We start from the raw sequence: 6,968 nt of genomic DNA, 5'->3' as shown, positions 1-6,968 counted from the left end.
AACATATGGCCTTGACATACAGTTTTCCGTATTTGGAACCGGTCTGTTGTTCCATGTCCAGTTCTAAATGTTGCTTCCTGACCTTCACACAGATTTCTCAAGAGGCAGGACAGTTGGTCTGGTATTCCCATCTCTTTCAGAATTTTCCACAGTTGATTGTGATCCACACAGTCAAAGGCTTTGGCATAGTCAGTAAAGCAGAAGTAGATGTTTTCCTGGAACTCTCATGTTTTTCCAATGATCCAACTGATGTTGGCAGTTTGATCTCTGGTTCTTCTGCCTTTTCTAAATCCAGCTTGAACATCTGGAAATTCATGGTTAACATACTACTGAAGCCTGGCTTGGAGAATTTTGAGAATTACTTTACTACTGTGTGAGATGAGAGCAATTGTGCGGTAGTTTGAGCATTCTTTAGCATTGTCTTTATTTGGGATTGGAAGGAAAACTGACCTTTTCCAGTCCTGTGGCCACTGCTGAGTTTTCCAGATTTGCTGGCATATTGAGTGCAGCACTTTTATAGCTTCATCTTTTAGGATTTGAAATAGCTCAACTGGAATTCCATCACCTCCACTAGCTTTCTTTGTAGTGATGCTTCCTAAGGCCCACTTGACTTCACATTCCAGTATGTCTGGCTCTAGCTGAAGATCACACCATCGTGGTTATCTGGTCATGAAGATGTTTTTGTATAGTTCTCCATGTCTTCTTAATATCTTCTAATTCTGTTAGGTCCATACCGTTTCTGTCCTTTTTTTGTGCCCATCTTTGCAGGAAAAGTTCCTTTGGTATCTCTCATTTTCTTGAAGAGATCTCTAGTCTTTCCCATTCTGTTGTTTTCCTCTATTTCTTTGCATTAATCACTGAGGAAGGCTTTCTTATCTTTCTTTGCTATTCTTTGGAACTCTGAATTCAAAGGGATATAGCTTTCCTTTTCTCCTTTGCCTTTCACTTCTCTTCTTTTCACAGGTATATGTAAGGCCTCCTTAGACAACCATTTTACCTTTTTGCACTTCTTTTTCTTTTGGATGGTCTTGATCACTGCCTTTTGTACAATGTCATGAACCTCTCTCTGCCCATAGTTCTTCAGGCATTCTGTTTATCAGATCTAATCCCTTGAATGTATTTCTCATTTACACTGTATAATCATAAGGGATTTGATTTAGGTCATACCCGAATGGTCTAGTGGTTTTCCCTGCTTTCTTCAATTTAAGTCTGAATATGGCAATAAGGAGTTCATGATCAGAGCCACAGTCAGCTCCTGGTCTTGTTTTTGTCAACTGTTTAGAGCTTTTCTATCTTTGGCTGCAAATAATATAATTAATCTGATTTCGGTATTGACCATCTGGTGATGTCCATGTGTAGAGTCTTCTCTTGTCTTGTTGGAAGAGGGTGTTTGCTATGACCAGTGTGTTATCTTGGCAAAACTCTATTAGCCTTTGCCCTGCTTCATTCTATACTCCAAGGCCAAATCTGCCTGTTTATCCAGGTATTTCTTGATTTCCTCCTTTTGCATTCCAGTCCCCTATAATGAAAAGGACATCTTTTTTGGGTGCATCAACTTGGATTACTATGATATTGAATGGTTAGCCTTGTAAACAAATAGAGGTCATTCTATCATTTTTGAGATTGCATCCAAGTACTGCATTTCGGAACCTTTTGCTGAATGTAGAGGAAAAAAAAGATGTTTGTCCTTTCCTCCTCTTTGAGCATTCCAGATGCAAACTCCTCCTTGAGAGCCCGAGATCCTTTTCTCCATCTCAGGGACCCTAGACTTCGTATCAACCTGCCTAGGAATTGACTCTCTCAGTTTCAAACTTTAGTTTGAAATATTCAACTTTTAGAAATTGGTGGAAACCAGATACACTCAACTTCTTTTCAGTTAGATGCTCATATTTGGAAGTATAATCACTGTGACTTCAAAATGTTTTATAACTCATCATATGCCCTATTTGATACAAGATTTCTTGTACTTATTTAGTCATGAGTAGAAAGTAAACCTTCAGCCTGTGCATGATATACTGACTATGCATGCAAACATAATCATACACTTTCAACTCAAGTTAAAATCCTTTAAAATATTATAAATTGTTAAATACACAGCTTTCCAAAGATAGCAGACCAAAAACAGACTGTTTAAATATTTTACTTAAACAGTGTACAAATTATGAAAAGAGCATAGGATAAAATAAAGGGCTGTTGGTACTAAGGATTTCCCTTACTTATCATTCACTATCTATATTATTTTACATTTAATTGATTATGAATTAACTGCTAAATATAATAGGGTCAAGGTAAACTTATTTGTAATAAAATTCATATAAATCTTAAAATCAACATGTAATCAACTATTTTACAGATCAAATGTGTTAATTCAGGTAAAAATTATCTTACACAGTGTTTCTCTTATGGAAGGAAGCAGTGCCTAAAGTTTCATTCTCAGATAACCATCATGAGTTGTTGAGTAACAGCACTTTGAATAGCACTGGTCTAGAATAAGAGTCTTCCTATTGGAGGCCTTCAGAATTATACAGCTAGAAATTCTAAGGGCTCAACAATCCTGTTAAGTGTCTAAAGTCCACATAGAACAACAAAGTCACTACTTTTATGGTATGTGCTGTGCTAAGTCTCTTCAGTCATGTCTAACTCTTTGTGATCCTCTAGACTGTAGCCAGCCAGCCTCCTCTGTCCATGGAATTCTCCAGCCAAGAATACTGGAGTGGGTTGCCATGCCCTTCTCCAGGGGTCTTTCCCAACCATAGATTGAACCCGTGTCTCTTAAAAAGTCTCCTGCATTGGCAGATGGGTTCTTTACCACTAGTGCCACCTGTGAAGCCCACTTCTATGGTAGGAGTTCTGCAAATCTTTCACTGAATGAATGAGATAAGTCAGTATTTCTACTGTTTTTTTTTTTTTAAAGAACAACAAGCAAAACAATTTACAGCAATTTTAAACTAAACTCAAATGACCTTTCCTTTGGTGTCAATAATCTTAAAACTAAAAGAAAATATTATTTCTAAGTGTCCTTTGCCTTTCCCGTTAATTTCTCTCTTGCAGGAAGTGCTAGTTGGAAAAATAAAACTTCAAATAGCAAGATGAGAGAAGAAAGTTATTTTTAGAGCACTTAGAAAATTGCTAAATGTATGTAATTTGATTTTTAGGAGCAGCAAGGTGGAAAATGGGTCTCATAAAGTGTCATTATGGGAATGTTACATTCTGATTAGTTAACAGCTCTGATACTATTCTAGATAGGAGCAAATTTAGGCAATTGAACATTTTTCTGTATTATCAGAGAATTTCACCAGGTTTCCTGAGAGACATTTCACTAAGCTTTTCTAAAGTGATTTTAAAGTCACTTCTTTCTATTATTTATTTTCTGCAGTGCCCAGTACGTACAGTCTTCTCTAACACTGACAGTATCCATTTCTGTTATCTCTCTCATTCCTCAGTGATTTTCACTTTCTCCATATGTATTTACTATCCCCTGATTCTTGATCTTGTATTTGCTTTATAATTTATTGTACCTGGCTCATCAGACACATTACAAATTTCTCTCCATGTATGTTATTTATTCAACCTCTATCTTTTATCTGGTGAGCAATAAAACATTAAGTTCCAAGTGAGAAAATATATATGAAAGTGTTGTATAAAATATAAGAGAAGGCAAGTACTCTTAATGATAATGTTATTGAAGTGTTTGAAAGGTTTCCAATTTTGAAAAAAAAAATCTTAACAAGAGTTGATGACAGAGATATAAGACTACATGTTTTTTAATCTAAGAGGGCTTATAGAATTCCCAGGAGCCTCAGTGGTAATGCAGGAGAGGCATGTTTGATCCCTGGTCATAAAGTTCCCCTGGAGAAGGAAATAGGAACCCACTCCAGTATATTTGCCTGGAAACTCCCATGGACAGTAGAGACTGGCAAGCTGTACTCCATGGGGTCACAAAGAGTCGTATATGACTGAATGACTGAGCATGCACACACGTGAGGGTTTATAGCTATTCAGTTCAGTTCAGTTCAGTCGCTCAGTCGTGTCCGACTCTTTGCAACCCCATGAATCGCAGCACGCCAGGCCTCCCTGTCCATCACCAACTCCCGGAGTTCACTCAAACTCATGTCCATTGAGTCAGTGATGCCATCCAGCCATCTCATCCTCTGTCGTCCCTTTCTCCTCCTGCCCCCAATCCTTCCCAGCATCAGAGTTTTTTCCAATGAGTCAACTCTTCGCATGAGGTGGCCAAAGTACTGGAGTTTCAGCTTTAGCATCATTCCTTCCAAAGAAATCCCAGGGCTGATCTCCTTCAGAATGGACTGGTTGGATCTCCTTGTAGTCCAAGGGACTCGCAAGATTCTTCTCCAACACCACAGTTCAAAAGCATCAATTCTTCAGCGCTCAGCTTTCTTCACAGTCCAACTCTCACATCCATACATGACCACAGGAAAAACCATAGCCTTGACTAGACGGACCTTTGTTGGCAAAGTAATGTCTCTGCTTTTTAACATGCTATCTAGGTTGGTCATAACTTTCCCTCCAAGGAGTAAGCATCTTTTAATTTCAAGGCTGCAATCACCATCTGCAGTGATTTTGGAGCCCAGAAAAATAAAGTCTGACACTGTTTGCACTGTTTCCCCATCTATTTGCCATATAGTGATGGGACCAGATGCCATGATCTTAGTTTTCTGAATGTTGGCTTTATAGCTATTACATTTATGCAAAGGTAGAATCAACTCTTCAAATTATCTTAATACAGTGTAGTAAGGAAATCTGATCATTTTCTTTCTTTAAAGTAACTTCAAAAGGTAGTGAGTAGTTTTTTTTTTATTTCTCATAAATAAATGTTATTTTCCTTTCTTTTATATTATACAGATATTGTAATTTATACTTAGCAAGTGATTTAATTTGAAGAATTTTATTCCTAGAAAACATTCATATCTTTCAATAAAAGTTGAAGATGTGTGGTAAAATCACATCATGTCAGACCTTAAGAATTCCAAATCACTCAATTCTTTTGCTTTTATAAATATAAGGGCTAAAAGAATTTAGATAGATTGATACTTTGAGGTGAAAGAGGGGAGTGACAAAGCTGGTTTAAAACTCAAATTCAAAATACTAAGATCCTGGCATCCAGTCTCATCATTTAGTGGCAAATAGATGAGTAAACAATGGAAACAGTGAGACTTTACTTTCTTGGGATCCAAAATCACTCCAGACAGTGACTGCAAGCCATGAAATTAAAAGATACTTGTTCTTTGGAAGAAAAGCCCTGAGAAACCTAGACAGTGTATTAAAAAGAAGAGACATCACTTTGCCAACAACCATCTGTATAGTCAAAGCTATGGTTTTCCGGTAGTCATGTACGGATGTGAGAGTTGGACCATAAAAAGGGCTGAGTGCCAAATAATTGATGCTTTCAAACTGGTGCTGGAGAAGATTCTCAAAAGTGTCTTGGACTGCAAAAAGATCAAACCAGTCAATCCTAAAGGAAATCAACCCTGAATATTCACTGGGAGGACTGATGCTGAAGTTGAAACTCTGGTACTTGGGCCATCTGATGCAAAGAGTTGACTCAGGAAAAGACTGACACTGGGAAAGATTGAGGGCATGAGAAGAAAGGGGTGACAGAGGGTAAGATGGCTGGATGGCATCATCAACTCAATGGATATGAATTTGAGCAAAATCCAGGAGATAGTGAAGAATAGGGATGCCTGGCCTCCTACAGTCCATGGGGTCGCAAATAGTCAGACATGACTAAACAACAACAATATACTTTTTTATAATATCCACATCAACTTCTTTCATGGTTAAAATCTGATATATCAAGGAAATGAATAGACTAAAAGTAATTTAACACATAGACATACTATGATAAAACTACATTTCTTATATTTTAATAGCTGTGTCAGGTTGTTTATTTCTTCATAGGAAACAATGTCTGGAGGAGATGTCATCCCTATATCCCTTTAGATAGTCAAAAAACCTGTCTATTCTTAGACTCTCTCTCACAGTAGCCTATAAGGTGAGATGGCATTCCTGACTTATTAGTTCATATTTTGGCTTGATGATATCAGTTCAGTTCAGTCACTCAGTTGAGTCCGACTCTTTGTGACCCCAATGGACTGCAGCACACCAGGCTTCCCTGTCCATCACCAACTCCCGGAGTTTGCTCAAACTCATGTCCATTGAGTCAGTGATGCCATCCAACCATCTCATCCTCTGTCGTCCCCTTCTCCTCCTGCCTTCAATCTTTCCCAACATCAGGGTCTTTGCAAGTAAGTCAGTTCTTCACATCAGGTATTGGAGTTTCAGCTTCAGCATCAGTCCTTCCAATGAATATTCAGAACTGATTTCCTTTAGGATGGACTGGTAGGATCTCCTTGCTGTCCAAGGAACTCTCAAGAGTCTTCTTCAACACCACAGTTTAAAAGCATCATTCTTCGGCACTCAGCTTTCTTTCACATCCATACATGAATGCTTTAACTAAATTGATGATATAAGCATATATATAAGAATATTATAAATATATTTTAACTAAATTAATTATTTATAGTTATGCACTAAAGCAACACTTCCAAAATGCATTTCTTATGTGCCAAAAGATTTTTTTAGCTCTAATCAACTTTTTGTGTTTACACATCCCTCACCTTTTCATTTACTTTCTATTTTTCTCTTTGTATTTGCAATTAGATTCTGAAATCACAAAAGGAAAAAAAATATGACTTAGAAAACAGCAAAAAAAAAAAAAAAAAAGAAAGAAAGTTCTTCTGATATGGGGATCAAAACCTTAGCTAAATAGCAAACATCCTGCTGTGCTCAGTTGCATCCTACTCTTTGCTACCCCATAGACTATAATCTACCAGGCTCCTGTGCCCATGAAACCTGTGCCTCCTACTTGGCAGGTGGATTCTTTACCATTGCAACACATAGGAAGCACAAACAGAAAATAATTCTAGGGAAATAAAGTAATGAGATTT

This window comes from Bubalus bubalis, chromosome 22 (genome assembly GCF_019923935.1).
Source record: "Bubalus bubalis isolate 160015118507 breed Murrah chromosome 22, NDDB_SH_1, whole genome shotgun sequence".
In the NCBI taxonomy this organism is placed as follows: domain Eukaryota; kingdom Metazoa; phylum Chordata; class Mammalia; order Artiodactyla; family Bovidae; genus Bubalus; species Bubalus bubalis.
The sequence above is the reverse complement of the archived record's forward strand: the minus strand, read 5'-3'. Positions refer to the sequence as shown.